Source organism: Maniola jurtina, chromosome 27 (genome assembly GCF_905333055.1).
Source record: "Maniola jurtina chromosome 27, ilManJurt1.1, whole genome shotgun sequence".
In the NCBI taxonomy this organism is placed as follows: Eukaryota; Metazoa; Arthropoda; class Insecta; order Lepidoptera; family Nymphalidae; genus Maniola; species Maniola jurtina.
Genome location: NC_060055.1, coordinates 918,041 through 937,129, shown reverse-complemented (window position 1 = coordinate 937,129; position 19,089 = coordinate 918,041). Strand labels below are relative to the sequence as shown.

The 19,089-nt window shown below is 37.1% G+C and overlaps 1 long non-coding RNA gene across 1 annotated transcript; it reads right to left on the bottom strand.

Annotated features, from left to right (window-relative positions):
• Nucleotides 1-680: 680 nt before the first annotated feature.
• On the bottom strand, nt 681-11,956 carry LOC123879071. Its single transcript, XR_006798940.1, has 3 exons — nt 11,888-11,956; nt 10,446-10,464; nt 681-692 (listed from the first exon to the last, which is right to left on the bottom strand). It is a non-coding gene; the product is annotated as an uncharacterized LOC123879071 (long non-coding RNA).
• Between the last annotated feature and the right edge of the window lie 7,133 nt (nt 11,957-19,089).

The window sequence follows — 19,089 nt, the reverse complement described above, 5'->3', positions numbered from 1 at the left end:
TCCCTGATATGACACGGGGCCAATGTGTCAACGCACGTTGCGTCCCACATTAGCGCCCGTCCCCGTTCCCAGGGAACCAGCGTCAATCCATCAGGTCTCTTGCCATCATCCCGACTAATCCCTGCCGGCTCAATGAGCGCAGGAACGTCTATGGTGGCAAGAGCCCTTTTGATTGTGTCGTTAAGAGAGCCATGCCTAAATAGCCTACCAGCGCTCCTTTGGCAAGAGAGTCCGTGGATTCCAAATTTATCAACCTCTTTTCCACACGGACATCTGTGCTGATGGCACAGCGGTGTTCCCAATCTGAGACCTAGAGCCACACAAAAACTTTCATTATCTAAAAGTTTATTTGAATAAAAATAATCTATATTTCATTTTACCCTATTTTTTAAAATGTTCACAAAACTAAAATAACAGAAATAACAAAAATAAAATAACAGAAACAACAAACAATAAAATAACAAAAACAACAGAAAAAATTACAGAAACAGAAATATCTTATTATTATATCCGCGAATGCTCGCGACTTTCACCCTCGTACTTTCAATTTTTTTTTTAATTCTTTGGGATCTCGTTAATTTTCTGAAATAAAAAGTAGACAGTTTAGGAGTAGACGGACAAGAGTCCGTCTCCGGGATGCAAACTATCTCTGAAGCAAACCTCGAAATTGATCGATGGTTTATTAAATCACACTAATATTATAAAGGAGAAAGTTTGTATGTGTGTGTGTGTGTGTGTGTGTGTGTGTGTGTGTGTGTGTGTGTGTGTGTGTGTGTGTGTGTGTGTTTGTTACTCCTTCACGCAAAAACTACTGGACGAATTGGGCTGAAATTTAGAATGGAGATAGATTATACCCTGGATTAGCACATAGGCTACTTTTTATCCCGGAAAATCAAAGAGTTCCCACGGGAATTTTAAAAACCTACATCCACGCGAACGAAGTCGTGGGTATCAGCTAGTTTTACTATACGGATAGGCCGTGAAAGGATAACAGACAAACAGACACAGACAGACAGATAGACGACACATTTTCGCATTTTTATACTAGTACTAGAGGATGCCCGCGACTTCGTCCTCGTGCATTTAGGTTTTTAAAGACCCCGTGGCAACTTTTTGATTTTCCGGGATGAAATGGGAATTCAATTACAGGGACGCAAACTACCTCGGTACCAAATTTTATACAAATCTGTTAAGGGTATGGGTTATAGGAATCCCGTGGGAACCCTTTGATTTTCCGGGATAAAAAGCCTATGTCCGTCCCCGGGATATAAGCTAACCCTGTACTAAATTTCGTCAGAATAGGTTTTACTGTTGGGCCGTGAAAAGGTAGCAGACAGATCGACAGACAGACACACTTTCGCATTTATAATATTAGTATGGATGGATGAAATATAGCACAACGCTCTTGGTTTTTCTTCCAAAATGCAAGGTGCCATCCCTAAAAAAAGCTACCTGTCATCAGAAGATCTAGGGGTGTATACTTGTAATCGATTTCAACGTAAATAATTGTAGCTATCAATATTAAATCGATATAATAAATGTAGGTAATCATTTTTAGGATCGCAAAAATTTTTTGAATGAAAGTCGAAGTTACCAAATCGGTAAGAATTCCTATACTCAATCCATACTTACATTACATTATAATTGCGAAAGTGTGTCTGTCTGTCTGTCTGTTGGCTACCTTTTCACGGCCCAACAGTTTAACCGATTCTGACGGAATTTGGTACAGGGTTAGCCTATATCCCGGGGACGGACATAGGCTACTTTTTATCCCGGAAAATCAAACAGTTCCCACGGGATCTTTAAATACATAAATCCACGCGGACGAAGTCGTGGGCATCCTCTAGTGAATAATAATAATAATTCAACAAATTTTTTTCTTAAGAGCAAAAAGATATCCTTCTTAAGAAACTTAAGAGCAAAGTCAAAGTGCGCTCTATAGATTTCAACCTAAGTTTCATTCATTTTTAGGGTTCCGTACCTCAAAAGGAAAAACGGAACCCCATGTTGTTTTTGTGAACGGAACACTTTGTTATCTGTCAAGAAACCTATAGGGTACTTCCCGTTGACCTAGAATCATGAAATTTGGCAGGCAGGTAGGTCTTATAGCACAAGTACAGGAATAAATCTGAAAACCCCGAATTTGTGGTAACATCATTTAAAAAAAAATTAAAATGTGTTTTAATTTTCAAAGTAAGATAACTGTACCATGTGGGGTATCATATGAAAGGGCTTTACCTGTACATTCTAAAACAGATTTTCATTTATTTTTATGTATAAATATTTTTTGATTTATCGTGCAAAATGTTGGAAAAATACCCGAATACGGAACCCTCAGTGCGCGAGTCTGACTCGCACTTGCCCGGTATTTGGATTCCGTACCCGAAGGGTACCCGGGACTCTATTAAAGCCTCCTCTGTCCGTCCGTCTGTAGAGTTGAAATTTTCACAGTGTATTTCTATGGCCGCTATAACAATGATAAAAAACCCAGATGGCGAATTTCAAAATGACCCCCATGCAACAAAAAATTCATAAAGTACATAATGTTCGATGGTACGGGTTCCTTCGTCTGCGAGTCCAACTCGCACTTGGCCGGTTTTTCTTTTTCTTTTGTTTAGGTAGGTAAGTACTTGTTGGATCTTGGATCAATATACCTAAACAAAAAGTTGTATATGATAAAAAAATCCACTGGATGGATGTTGCAAAATTATTAGCACTAGCATTAAATCCTTTACACGATTAACACTTATCAAGGGATTAATAACACTTTTATCATTTTCTAGTGATTTTGATTCATCGGCCAAGTGCGAGTCAGACTCGCGCACGGAGGGTTCCATACTCCAGAAGAAATAAAACGGTTACAACCGTATTTTTTTGTAATTTAGTATGATAAATCAATGGATAAAGAACCTCCTCCTTTTTTGGAAGTCGGTTAAAAATAAATGAAAAAGTATCTATTTTAGAATTTACATGCAAAGAAAGCCCTTTCATTATAATACTCAAGGTTAAAAAATATACCTATTAGTTTATTGCTTTGAAAACTGAAAAACTAATTATTACTTATTCATGAACACATTTTTTTTTTAAATGTTGTACCACAAATTCACATTTATTCCTGTACTTGTGCTATATAACCTACCAACCTGCCTTTCATGATTCTAGGTCAACGGGAAATACCCGATAGGTTTTCTTGACAGACACGACGGACAACGAAGTGATCAATAAGGGTTCCTTTTTTTGCTTTTGAGGTACGGAACCCTAAAAACGAGAATGTGTTCTTTTCTGATAGATTTACGGCTTAATCGTGGAATTTCCTTTATCTTGACCTTAGATTTCCACGTATCAAGGTCCTTGAACATTTGAGCCTCCTCCTGAACCTTCACCGTTAAACAAAAAGTTATTTAATCGATTAAAACGCAATAACTCGAAAAATTAGAGGTGCATGATCGAATCGGGACCTCCCAAATAGGAAACGACTTCCTAAATTCTTAAGAGGGCTCTCTCCGTCACTCGTTTCATACAATCGTAGTTCCAATTTCATTTGAATATTAAGCAACCAAAGTCCATGAAATTTTGCATACATATTCTAGAAACTAATATCTATGTCTGTGGTTTTCCAGATTTCTGTTAAAATATTCAGTTTCAAAGTTACGCGGTCTTAAAAAAATTCATACAAATATTTGAGCCCCTGTATTTTTAAAACTACATATTTTTAGAAAAATCTAAAACACCACAGACACAGATATTAGTTTCTAGAATATGTCTGCAAAATTTCATGGACTTTGGTTGCTTAATATTCAAATGAAATTGGAACTACGATTGTATGAAACGAGTGACGGAGAGAGCCCTGTTAAACTCAAAAACTCAAACTCAAAATTCTGCCCTATCGTTTGGGTAGGTACAAAGAAGACGCCACACTTCGGGTCAGTCGGTGTGCGTTCGCTTTAGCGACTCGGGGTCCAAGTATAACAATGCCTAACTTTTAACTATTCGGCCATATCCGGCTCAGACAAGTTCCGGTATTTAATAAGACCCTTATCAAGTTTTTACGGATTTCTCAGAAATTTTTCTTTATATATTTTTCAATAAATCTAGACTTGTTATTTCGAAGTCCAACATTGATTTAACGACCGAGGAATGCTGATAGCTTAGTGGTTAAGTCTTCGGACTCCTATATGGTAGGGTCCAGGGTTCGATCTTGTTCAAGCACTTCAGTTATGCGCGTTTTAAGTAATTAAATGGACGACCTCCGTGGCACAGTGGTAAGAGCTGTGGTCTTATTAACAGGTCCCGGATTCGATTTCCGGCAGGGGTTATCGAATTTTATAATTTATGAATTTCTGGTCTTATCTGGAAGCTTCCGTCGTGGCTAGTTACAACCCTATCGGCAAAGTCATGCCGCCAGTCGATGTAGCGTTCCGGTACGATTCCGTGTATAACTCGGTCGCGCTAAAACTGCCCTTACAAGTTAGCCCGCTTTCATCTTAGACTTACCAGCGTCACTTACCACCAGGTGAGATCACAGTCAGGGGTTAGCTTTTCATCGAATAAATAGTAAGCAAAAATATTATAAGTACAAAAAAATTTAGAAATTTTCAATAGGGTAAAGTCACCTATTGTTGAACACATTAAAATGATCGTTTATTAATTAATTTTATTGATAGAAATTTAGGAATTATAAACGTTTTTTATATAGGTACGTTACGTTTACGTATCTAAAGTGAAGACCACTTGGGTCATTTTGTGAAAGCTATCTCTTCTACTCTCGTGCGTTTTCTATCTTCTGTTTCACTCATCACTGAGCAGGAATTTGGTATATCGAGTAACATTCAGAACGTAAAATTAAAGTTAATCTGCGACCCCTTACGCTTTAAGCTTGTACTACGTCATCATACCAAGGTCAAGGTTTTCATGAGATTTTAACGCTTGCAAAACTTCCATCTTTTCAAATGTCAGCGCCATCTAGTAAGTCATGGTAACTAGCACGTAAGTATACTGTTTGAAGGCACCAGTTAGCAGCACTTTGACTAGCATTAAAAAAAAAAACGGATTTTTAGTGAAATAACAATGTAACACAGATTACAGATATCTAGATATTTTGTATTAAAATTATGGAGTACAATATTTAAACTATAACATAAGTCTATCCAACAGTATTTACATATTCATAATAATAATAACTAACTCAGGCATTTCCCAAAAAACTTTTCGCTCTATCCTTTTAACGAAAAACACTCAAAAATAATATTATATTTATAATTATGTACGTACCATGGTACGTACATAACAAGTAAGTATTACTGTATTTTTCCATACAAATCAAATTTTATAATATTTTCAGGAACTGATAAAAACTAGAATATAATAAGTTGAAAAAGTAACACACACATGAAAATACAATGCTCAGAAAAAATACAATAAAGCTTGCACATTCAAATAAACCGATTACCAGCTTTGTAAATGTAAATGTATTTACATTTTATTGAATCGTGATTTATATAATATTTTCATTTTCCTTAAAACAGTAATCCTTATTACCCAAACACAACTCAAGATATTTGAAACATGATATCTATTCGGCAATAGATGTCTCTGCCTGTCTCAAACTCTGAAATGGGAAAACTGGGAAAATCAACTCATGTAAAACTGCTGCTTAGGGTCTCATCATTTCATTTTTTCCATTATTTCTCTATCATCGATCCACTACAACTGCTGGACATAGGTCTCTTACAGGGATTTCTATTTACCACGGTCTTACCCCACCAGCGGCTCAATGCAACTTGCTTGATGCCATCTCTAGTAGGGTTCTGCTAACGCTGCGATTTCCAGACGCCATTGCAACACCTTTGGACCACAACGTTTATCAGTTCTGCGAGCTATGTGCCACTACCACACAGTTGTGTGCAACTCATAGCGGTATAAAAGTACTGCCTACCCTAGTTGTTCTAAATCAACACTTATTTTCCATTATGAGCTGCCACAAAATAAGTTCATACTGTAATGTTTACCCTGGCTTAAAACCCAGTGCACGCCAATGCTACCAGATCAGCTTAACCCGCTGAGTTGTGTAGGTTACTTTAATTCTCCTACGGATCTCCTGATTGCTGATTAGAGAAGTATAGCTCTCTCATCGCCCGCTGAGTGAGCTTTCTTATGAAGTCCCAAGTTAGTGAATATGTCCCTAGTGAAATTACTAGCAACACGCATTGTCCGAAGTTTTCTTTTTAACCCCCGACCCAAAAAGAGGGGTTTTATAAGTTTGACGTGTGTATCTGTGTATCTGTCTGTGGCATCGTAGCGCCTAAACGAATGAACCGATTTTAATTTAGTTTTTTTTTGTTTGAAAGGTGGCTTGATCGAGAGTGTTCTTAGCTATAATCCAAAAAAATTGGTTCAACCGTTTAAGAGTTATCAGCTCTTTTCTAGTTTTCTTGTAGAAAAGAAGGTTATATTATATAACCGTTAGGTTCATAATATTATGTAAATTGACAAATGTCAAGCTGTCAAGATGGACGTTGCCTAGATACATAATTATTTATTTGAAAATGATGTTTTGGAAAACTCAGATACTTTGGATCGTAGGCGCGGAATAGTCCAAGAAAATCGGTTCGGCCGTTTGAAAGTTATCAGCTATTTTCTAGTTACTGTAACCTTCACTTGTCGGGGGTGTTATAAATTTTTAATTTACACTAGTTAGAATTTAAAATTTAGAAATTTATTAAATTTAGAATTAAATAACTTAAATACAAGGACAAGTTTCCTACCATCTGCTCTAGGAAATACCTATATTGCAGTAGGTATTTAGTTCCTCAGGGATACAAAAGTTCTCTTAATTTACCTAAGCACCAAAAACTAATAATATGTATTACCTTATATTTATCTAAACAGGCCTAAAATTATGGATAAGAGTGTGTGTGTGTGTGTGTATTTTATGTGAGTGCGTGTGTGTGTGTGGACAGTAATATTTGTGTATTTTGGTCTTCAAGCACTAAAAGATTTTGGACGAGCAGACATCTACGAAATAGGCATTGCTAATTTTATATCTTTTAATCTTATCTGGATGTGCATTGGAATATCTACCCTCTTTTGACAGAATCTCCTAACAATACCAGAATACCAAGGTTTAACATACGATAAGACGTTAAAGTTACATTGATGCAGCTCAGGCCCAGTTGCATGACAGACGATTAAAGTTACAGTTACGGTTTATATTACTTTTCTTTATCTTTGTCAACCGATTAAAGAGTCTTATGTCCAAAGCTGGGCGTAAGACTCTTGTAGGGATTTCCAAATAGGCAACTTTTTCCCGGATAATCAAAGAGCTCCCACGGAATTTAAAAAAAAACCTAAATCTACGCGAATGAAGTCGCGGGCATCATCTGGTTTATAATAATTGGAAGTTTCCGTGAGTAAGCGAAGTTGTCACGACTCCGTGCGCGTACGTTCGACGACTTCCATATTAATTACAGATTCTAACGGTCGCTGTCGACCGGGCGACTAATCAATCGTGCGTATAGGATCTTAACTTGTACTTTACTTTGTATTGGTTGGCAAAGTTTTTTTAAAATAAAAATAGCGAGCAAACGAGCAGTTGAGTCACCTGATGTTAAGTGATTATCGCTGCCCATGAACATTTGTAGCACCAGTGAAACCGCCAATGCTTTGCCGATCTATAAGGAGTTTAACGCTAACCATAATTTAACTTTAACGGCAATTTATGCAGCTGGACCTTAATCTGTTCCCTTTTCACGTGGAATAAACGTCAGTGTTAAAATCTTTTGTTTTTCCGCTATAGGGTATAGGAACCTGTTGTCGATGCTTGTAATTTAATTTATTGCACATAATATACAGTGTGATTTATAAAAGCTATTTCTTTATCTGTCTTCTACACAGTATTGTAACACAGTATTTCATAAGGAACAATAATTTATTGAAACTAGAGAATGCCCGCGACTTCATCCGCGTGGATTTAGGTTTTTGAAGATCTCGTGGGAACTGTTTGATTTTCCGAGATAAAAATTTGCCTATGATAATTACAGGGAAGCAAGCTACCTCGGTACCAAATCGGTTAAGCGGATAGGTTTTTGGGAATCCCGTGGGAACTCGTTGATTTTCCGGGATAAAAAGTAGCCTATGTCCGTCCCCGGGATATAAGCTAACCCTGTACCAAATTTCGTCAGAATCGGTTAATCTGTTGAGCCGTGAAAAGGTAGCAGACAGACAGACAGACAGACAAACAGATGGACAGACAGACAGAAACACTTTCGCATTTATAATATTAGTATGGATTGATTTAAAAATATGTATTTTGAAATAAATTTTTATACTTTTTTTATTCCTATAATTTCATCTCAAATTCAAAAAAAAATTTTGAATGTCAGGCCAACTTAATAATGATTAAAACATCGGCATCGTATTCGGAAAACAAAATATTATATTGTTTTCAAATCAATTCTCTTACTAGTATTAACAGCGGGCAATAAACTTAGCATTTTTTTTAACGAACAACTACGGCTGTAAATATGTAACGAATCATTTTTTTTAACCCCCTTACCCAAAAAGAGGGGTGTTATAAGTTTGACGTGTGTATCTTTGTATCTGTCTGTGGCATCGTAGCTCCTAAACTGATGAATTTAGTTTTTTTGTTTGAAAGGTGGCTTGATCGAGAGTGTTCTTAGCTATATGTAATCCAAGAAAATCGGTTCAGCCGTTTGAAAGTTATCAGCTCTTTTCTAGTTACTGTAACCTTCACTTGTCGGGGGTGTTATAAATTAATTTACACTTGTGGGTAACTGATCGCAAAGTCAATCGCTTCCGTATAGCATTTATCAAACGCAAACTTCTATAAGGTCAATAGAATTAAAAAAAAAACAATGCTATCTATTCATTTCTTTCGAAGCCAAAGAACTTCCTCGATCCAGCATTAAGGAATTAAAAAGATATTGAAAATCTTATCGAAATGGAAAAACATAAATCCATCAGTACAAGATACTTATAATGATAATGTCCGATTATGATAAAAACAAAACAATTCGCAATTGCTCACAATTCACATACGATCATCCCGCTATTTACACGATATTTTGAAATAATCTCTATGATAAATCTATCTTGTAAATATATAAAAGGAAAATGTGACAGACAGACTGATCTGTCAACGCACAACTAGAGTGAGAAGGAATCTTTTTTTACCCGACTGCAGCCAAGCCAAAAGGAAGGGTTATGAGTAATAGCAGTCTATGTATTTATGTATGTATGTGGGTATGTATATTTGTATCCAGATTCTGTGTGTTCCACCGTAGCGCCTAAACTACAGGGACGATTTTGATGAATGATTTCTAATTTCCTGGTCTGGTCTGGTGGAACGCTTTGCCCGTGGCTAATTACCACTCTACCGGCAAAGCCGTCCCATTAACAGGGCTCTCTCTGTCACTTACTCCATACAATCGTAGTCCCAATTTCATTTGAATACTAAGCAACCAAAGTCCATGAAATTTTGCAGGCATATTCTAGAAACTAATATATGTACCTGTGGTGTTTTAGATTTTTCTAAAAAATATGTAGTTTTTAAATTACAGGGACTCAAAGATTTGTATGTGAATACCGCGTAACTTTGAAACCGAATATTTTAACGGAAATCTGGTAAACCACAGGCATAGATATTAGTTCCCGGAACGTTTCTACAAAATTTCTTTGAGTATGATTGGTTAGTATTCCAATGAGAGACGAACTACGTTTGTATGGAGCGAGTGACGGAGAGACTCCTCTTAAGCGATTTAGCGTTCCGGTACGATGCCGTGTAGTAACCAAAGGGAAAAGGTTTAGTAAAAACTGTCATATCCATTCCAGTTTAGCCCGCTTCCATATTAGCCTGCATCATCACTTACCACCAGGTGAGATTGCTAACTTGTATCTGAATTAAAAAGCAAATCTTTGAAAAAAATCAATCTTATCAACCAAATGCCTACGATACACAGATGTGCGTGAAATACATTATACTTAGGATTAAACTAGTCATTTAATCTTTTAATCTACATTACGTACACACCATTCCTCCAGATAATTTTCGAAAAATGGTAATAATTAACGCCGGTCTCTCCTTCACTTACTCCATACAAAAATGTAGTTTTGGCTGTCATTTGAATACTAAGCAATCAAACCAATTAAGCAATTTAATTGAATTAATTTATGATTACATTCTTGCTAAGTTTAGATTTATTCCTAAAAAATGTAGTTTCTTTGTTTCAAGAATAATTTACAATTTCCGTTTATTGTCATTCATGTAATCAATATAATTATAAAATATGTTACCTATTGCACACTATTATAATGGTAAATACACTGTAACCTTAAAACTGTTGTACCACCTATTGTAAAACGTGTATTTGCAATAAATAAATTAATGTGTGGGACCCTAGAAGAGCGACACCCGACTCGTACTTGACCGTTTTTAGGGTTCCGTACCTCAAAAGAAAAAACGAAACCCTTATAGGATCACTTTGTTATCTGTCTGTCTGTCTGTCCGTCCATCCGTCCGTCGTGTCTGTCAAGAAAACCTATAAGGTACTTCTTAGCTAGTATAAAGCACCACTGAAATGGACATCATGTAAATAATAACAATGAATTAGACATCCATTTTTATGTAACTTGAAATCTCAGATACTCGTTCCTGGGTGAGGTATGTCTTATTTCTCTTATTTTAATTTAAAATATGTCATGTCTTTAATAAAATATTATCATGTCTTTACTTATATATCTATCATACTTCTTTATCTGCATTGTCTCAACTCAGCGCTGGTCCACTACTGAGTACGGGTCTCCTCTCAAAATGAGAAGGGTACAAACAATGTAGGTAATTCCTTCCTAGTAATTTGGGAAAGTAACTATGCATTAAAAAAATTAAATAAGATGAAAATGAAAATCAAAAACTATATAATAACCAAATTACAACATAGTCAATTTTTCTCTGTCCGATGGTAACCACACTAGATAATCCTGTGTCGTTGGTACCTAATTCGCATTAACAATATACCGATAGAGTTTACAATAAATATTTGAGGCTCGGTTTACTAACTAAGGTATATGCCAAGGTTAAAATAAAATAAAGATAAGGTAATCATTATATCTGAATAGTAGAAACAAAGTGCCCTATGTTAGATACAATAAAAGTTTTTCGGTTTTTCATATTACCGTAAATAGGGGCTTTTACCCCACTAAAATAATAAGATTCGTATTTAAACATCTGTTTGCGATTGGATTAAAATATTATTCCGCTCCGCCGAGCCGGTGTCTTCGGTATGGCTTGAATTACAATGGTTACCGTGTTTACGAATTTTGATTTGGGGGAGGAATTTAAATAATAACAAAAAAACACCGGCCAAGTGCGAGTCAGGCTCGCGGATCGAAAATTCCGTACTACAGTCGTATTTTTTCGACATTTTGCACGATAAATCAAAACTATTATGCATGAAAATAAATAAAAATCTGTTTCAAAATGTACCGGTAAAGTTTTTTCATAATGATACCCCACTTAGTGTATTAATAATACCTTAATTTAAAAATGAAAATACCAATTTTATTTGTTCATGAACACTTTTTTGGTACCTTTTGAGCTACGGATCCCTAAAAATCAGAGGTGCATGCCCGGAATCGAATTCTAGACTCTCCGAATAGGAGTCGTAGTCTTAACCACTATATCACCGCTCTCAGCTAAAGTTCTTATCGGCTCTTGCTAGTAGACCCTGCTACGATCTGCTACGAAGTGGTCTACGACCTCCGTTCTACATCTACGGTCTACGTAGAGGTCTACATAGTCCTACGTTTAAAAGAAAAACTACATGCAACGTTTTGTTGACCCAGTGATTGATATTTTTTTAGGATTCCGTACCCAAATGGTAAAACGGAGCACTATTAATGCCACTTTGCTCTGTCTGTCTGTCTGTCCATGTGTCACAGGTCTCTAGCTCATAGACGAAATGAGTTGGAAACCTGAAATTTTGGTATTTGGCCAAACGTTGACCCAAAACAGAATATTGAATTAGTAATTCAATTAAATTATTTTTCAAAGGGGCTCCCATACAAGAAAAAGGACCCAGGAAAAAAAATTCTTACTTTAGCATTTGGGGTATCATTGTTTATAGCTCAATACACTGGCTGGCTTTTCCTGCATGTTTAGCAGTGGGAGGGCGGGCGGTGCATGCCGCATGCTGCATGTTGCACCATACAGATTTCGTTGGTTTGGCGGATCATAGCAAATTAAGCTTTTGGTTCCTTGTATATAATTATGTACGGTCTGACTCGCACTTAATCGTTTTTATTTCAGAAGACATGTAGTTAAAGTAGTATTGATTGATTGAAATATTATTCCGCCACCCACATACCACTATGTTACAACGTAAAATAAAGTAAAAATGGTACAAATAAATAAAATATAGGTAAAACAAGGCTCGCCTCCCGGCCGCGCCCGTATTTGCGAACACGCATTATTTATATTCACTGCACAATCGACGAAGCCCGCTAAACGGGATTTAAAAGCTCACAACAATTCATGCTTTTTTGGATGGCGTTATGCAATATGAACTGAACAATACTAAGTTTTTATTTATTTTATTTTCTAGATGTACCTATAATTTGTTAGTTTCCGGATGATCTATTAATCCAGAAATAATAATCCAATTCTAACATTTTCAATGATGGGTAGCTAAGTACAATTTCGCCAAGTACCTACTATAGATATGCTATAAATTATATTACGCGGAGATTTCACTTTAAATAAATAAAAGCTCTTGTTACGGACGCAATTAAGTGCAAATTCAGTTTGCACCCTCCCCACGAACCCTAGCCCTCGAGAGGACCTGTGGGTCCTCGGGTTGGTTGGCGTGCCGTGGTTCCGGCATGCCTCTAATGGTGTTTGGGGGCGCGTAGTGTCCCAGTGGTGGGTCTACTGAGGCAGAGATCCGCTGGCGGAGTAACTAGGTGTTGTCGGTCTCTTGTGCTCCGTCGTCAGCGGTGGGATGGAACTTCGTGAGGTTTTTAGTTGGTAGGAGTCTGACATAACCACTGTGCTCCCCTGTGGCCGGTGGTATTCATGACAGATTTTCCTCACGAGAGAAAGAAAGGGGCGAACCACTTACAGTTGTAAGCATAAGTTATATGGAGGTTTTTTTTGCTCTCTTGTCTGACTTTACAAAGATTAGCCAATGTCAAGTTTGTAGTTATTTGTAACAAGTTAGGGAAACTATTAAAATATGGACCCCGTCTGTGCCGGCGCTCGCCGTCACACGCACGGCACCCCCTTAGAGCGCTTTCCAGCCAGTTTTAACAAAAAAAAATACTCCAAAAAGGTAGAGCACGCCCGCCAGCTAACACCAACACAGACGAAGCCATATAGAGGTTTTGACATTAACATCGACATGGTGGTAGCGACAAGATCTGACTGGCTCATGTTGCATAACACCGTCCAGGGCTCCGCCGGCCCTCCGCAATTAGAGCGTGACTGAGGATGGGGGAGTAATAGATTTGTAATACATATCCCTCCCACGGCGGTACCAGCGCAGTTTACACTTGTCACTGTTTGGACGAATTTCGTCTTCAAAAGATGCAATTATCTTTAGACGAATTCGTCTTCAAAAGATACGATTATCTTTAAAAGAATTTCGTCTAGAAAAGATGCAATTATCTTTAGACGAATTTGTCTGGAAAAGATACAACACAAGAATTTCGTCTCCAAAAGATACATTTTTCTTTAGACGAATTTCGTCTTCAAAAATTTCGTCTTGCTTTTTAAACTGTTGTAACTATCATTAACTTAGTCTAGTAGTACCTGAAAACCTATTTCACAAAATTAAGTAGGTAAAATTTATCAAGACTGCATCATCACTTACCATCATATGAGATCACAGTCAACGGCTAACTTGTATTGGAATAAACAGACAGGCAACAAAGTGATCTAATAGAATAGAAAAGAGTATAGATATAATTTATTCAAGTAAACTTTTACAAGTGTTTTTGAATCGTCAAAATAATAAGTACCTATATCGAGAAGAACCAGCAAGAAACTCGGCGGTTGCTCTTTTCAAGTGTTCAATTTACAATAATATGCTGTACAAGCAATTGCGGTCCCGCGAATTGCTGGAGCGAGTCAAAAAAACTGTGAGAAAAAGACACAGGATTTTGGTCTCAGAAATTCTATCAATGTAAAAAGTAAGTATATTTTCTTTTCAGTACGTAGTTTGGTAAAGCCTACATCGTATTACAGCATATTACATGGTATTACAAGATTATACTTGTATCAAGAAAGGATACGTGTATATGCGGTTGATATCCCAACTGCATATTAGAAGATTTGGGTATACTACAGGCAATGTGAATTGGTAAATTTGACAAGGTTTTTTCAATGTTTTCTTTTCGGAAAACTGATTTTCGTTGCATAAATCCATGCTAAACACACTGTTGACTTAGTGTTCAGAAAAGTATTATCACACTAATATTATAAAGGCGAAAGTTTGTACGTGTGTGTGTGTGTATGTTTGTTACTCCTTCACGCAAAAACTACTGGACGGATTTGGCTGAAATTTGGAATGGAGATAGATAATATCCTGGATTAGCACATAGGCTACTTTTTAATCCGGAAAATCAAAGAGTTCCCACGGGATTTCAAAAAACCTAAATCCATGCGGGCGAAGTCGCGGGCATCGGCTAGTTTGGTATAATTTTTTGAATGTTTCAAAGTCATTTATTCATTTGGGTACTATTTGTACACTTTCCGATTGTCAAACAGTGATAATTAATTATATTAACTTAAAACTAAAGCTACAAGAAATATAAAATTGAAATACGTGCTTCAAAAAAAAAATTAGAGCCTCGATAGCTCAACGGTTGAGGAGCGGACTGAATTTCGGCGGTTCAATTCAAACCCCATCCGGTGCACTATTGTCGTACCCACTCCTGGCACAAGGAAAGGAGAAAGGAGAAAGGGGAGTATTAGTTATGGTAAGCATGACTAATAATTCTTTAAAAAAAAATCGAATGAGCCAATCCACAGCGTCAGTACAAGGGATATAAAAAAGCCACAATCGTAAAAATACGTTGTCTCACTCCATCGGGGTCACCCATCGATACCTCGCCATTACACGCTGCCCAGACCACAGGCGGAAGCGATTTTATATTTATACTAACTCATGCCTGCGACTTCATCCACGTGGCTAGATAAATTTCAAACCCCTATTTCACCACTTTAGGGGTAGAATTTTGAAAAAGTCCTTTCTTAGCGGATGTTTACGGCATAATATAATAGCTATCTGCCATGACAAATTTCAGCCTGATCCATCCAGTAGTTTAAGCTGTGCGTAGATAGATCAGTTAGTCCCTTGACTACACAGATCGAATGTATAAAAGAAACCTCTTTGAGGGCAGATGCTATACGCCTCACGAGCATTCGCCACTTCTCTTAATTTACTTACTTTATTTGACTTAATTTGGTCGGTCTATCGCATGGGCGACCTTCCTCGCCCTCTGGTGCAGTCCACCTTGCCCTGCACGACAAGACGCTCGATGGAGTTACTCTCACGCCGGGAGACGTGTCCAAAGAATTTCAATATGCGATTCTGTACTAACTCCGAAAATCGTTGTTTAATGCCGAGTTCTTGGAGTAAAGAGACGTTGGTGCGAAATTCGATCCATGAGACTCCTAGAGCGTTCGCCTCCAGCACCACATCTCCAGAGCATCAGTCTTCTTCTTCTCGACCAGTTGCAAAGTCCACGTCTCGTATAAAAATATGGGAAAAATAAGTGTTTGAACGAGCCGGATCTTCGTAGCTTTTGTTGTTCTTCAAGATATAGTCACACTAATATTATAAAGGCGAAAGTTTGTATGTGTGTGTGTGTGTGTGTGTGTGTGTGTGTGTGTGTGTGTGTGTGTGTGTGTGTTTGTTACTCCTTCACGCAAAAACTACTGGACGGATTTGGCTGAAATTTGGAATGGAGATAGATAATATCCTGGATTAGCACATAGGTTACTTTTTATCCCGGAAAATCAAAGAGTTCCAACGGGATTTCAAAAAACCTAAATTCACGCGGGCGAAGTCGCGGGCATCGGCTAGTAATAAATAGAGAATAGGTAATTAACTAAGAGCACCCTAAAGACCATTTTATGTGATTTCCGCCACATACTCGCTCATACATATGAGCGATCGCTCATGTCTTATAACTTGTACCCCTCTTTCCCAGATGTCCCCTCAGTGTAAACCAGGCATTTTATGAGACATGTATCTGTCGGGTGAGGGCACACCAAATATTGGTTTTTGGCTCATTTCACCTGTAATTGAATACATTTCACGATGTACTTTGTAACTAAAGGTCCCACATTCGATTTCGCTGTAGAGTTTTTACTGCAATCTCACCTGGTGGTAAGTGATGATAGATGGAAGCGGGCTAACCTGGAAGGGGTATGGTAGTTTTCATTAAACCCATACTCCTTTGGTTTCTTCACAGCAACGTACCGGAACGCTAAATCACACACACACACACTCACACAACCACACACACACACGCACACACACACGAATACACACTACACGCACGCCTTGTATTGAATAAAAATAGAAATATTGTATGCAAATTAAAAAGTTAATTAAACCTAATAATTTTGTTACTCAGATGCTCTCCTTTTTAACCCCCGACCCAAAAAGAGGGGTGTTATAAGTTTGACGTGTGTATCTGTGTATCTGTGTGTCTGTGTATCTGTGTATCTGTGTATCTGTCTGTGGCATCGTAGCGCCTAAACGAATGAACCGATTTTTAACCCCCGACCCAAAAAGAGGGGTGTTATAAGTTTGACCTGTGTATCTGTGTGTCTGTGTATCTGTGTATCTGTCTGTGGCATCGTAGCGCCTAAACGAATGAACCGATTTTAATTTAGTTTTTTTTGTTTGAAAGGTGGCTTGATCGAGAGTGTCCTTAGCTATAATCTAAAAAAATTGGTTCAGCCGTTTAAGAGTTATCAGCTCTTTTCTAGTTTTCTTGTATAAAAGAAGGTTAGATAACCGTTAGGTTCATAATATTATGTCAATTGACAAATGTCAAGCTGTCAAGATGGACGTTGCCTAAATACATAATTATTTATTTGAAAATGATGTTTTGGAAAACTCAAATACTTTGGATCGTCGGGGGTGTTATAAATTTTTAATTTACACTTGTACAACCTGTGTTTTAGGCGACAGTTCAGTTAGGTTTCTACCGAGTTAAGGGACAGTGGATCAATAATTTGTGTCTAGTTTTGTTAGGTTTTAATAAATTATTCTAAATTATATTAGTTGTAAGTGCCTTAATAAAAACTTTATAATTTTAAAAAATAAAATAAAAATCGCTTGTCGGTACGGCTTTGCCAGTAGGGTGGTAACTAGCCACGGCCAAAGCCTCCCACCAAACAAATTTTGTAACTAAAGGCCCCATATTCGATTTCGCTGTAGAGTTCCTTCGTGTTATAAAAGTCGTGAGAGCTCATTGGTTAAGACGTCCGCTTACTATCGGTATGTCGAGGGTTCGATCCCGGGCACGCACCACTAACTTTTCGGAGTTATGTGCGTTATATTATACAGATTCTAAGACAATACATCCAAATCTGTTCAGGCCAAAATATCATAAAGGCGAAAGTTTGTGTGTATGTGTGTGTGAATGTTTGTTACTCCTTCACGCAAAAACTACTAGACGGATTTGGCTTAAATTTGGGATGGAGATAGATAATATCCTGGATTAGCACATAGGCTACTTTTTATCCCGGAAAATCAAATAGTTCCCACGGGATTTCGAAAAACCTAAATCCCCGCGGGCGAAGTCGCGGGCATCGGCTAGTAAGAATTATTATTCCCTTTACTTCCACGGACTTATTACATCCATGGTTCAGGCATATTGAGAAGTTATGGTGAAATACAGAAACTCACATACATATATAATGTAACCGAAAACACTACTGTTTTCGGGTAGTGATGTAAAAAGAAAGATTTTAAGGCGCACTAAACGGGTCTAACTCAACCGCGAAATTCAAATTTAATTTGGTTTTTCGCAATTTGTAAACTAATACGACAAAGTAGGCTCATGGCATTCTAATTCCGCCAATGGCAGTATCATCTTCACAGGATAACATAAAAATCTTTACTTGAAAGTGTTCAGTTTAAGAAATTAGTCAAAAAAATTAAATTAAAAATTTAAAAAACCCCCGACACATAAACCTCTAAAAAGTAAAAAATAATAGGTAAGTATGTATGGGCCCTTTAAAAATAGTATAAATAGTAAAGTGTTTATCCAAGCGCTCGTTGCGCCAGGGGACCGCTACCTATCATAAACTATGAAAGTCATCTGTTGTAGAAAGAATAGTCTTTAGCGGTCCCCCGACGCAACGAACGCTTGGATATAAACTTTACTATTTATACTATTCTTAAAGGGCCCATACATACTTACCTATTATTTTTTACTTTTTAGAGGTTTATGTGTCGGGGGTTTTTTAAATTTTTAATTTAATTTTTATTTCACGCTTTTTAAACTTTTATTCATAAATTACCGTTTATTTGTGCTATTCTAAAACCCGATTTCTATAATAATATAAATCCAATAAGGCAGCTAATATCTCTTCAAAAGTAACATCAATGTTATGTTAATTATACGTTCCATGAAATATTTTTGATCAAGAATTATCTGAATGACTCACATAGTTTAACATGACCAAAACGAAATATCTGTTTCTAACATATCGTTGCTTTAAAAATGTATCCATTTTACGTAGTCGTATAATAGTTCGCTTTTCAAGATATACCTACGATTAAATTGAAATCGACTTTCACCCGATGAAATGAGGAATAAAGTGGGTTGTATTTCATTTTGTTTCTTATTGCATGTCAAATTTTTATTTGACATAACTTTCAAAAACCGGTCAAGTGCGAGTCTGCCTCACACATGAAGAGTTCCGTACAAGTTTTTTTTATGTAATGACAATTCAGTTGTCGGATTTTTCTGTTTACTTGGGCCACAGGAGTAGAGTGCTTGGGCTATAAGATATTGCTACCTGCCTTTCATGATTCTACGTAAACGGGAAGT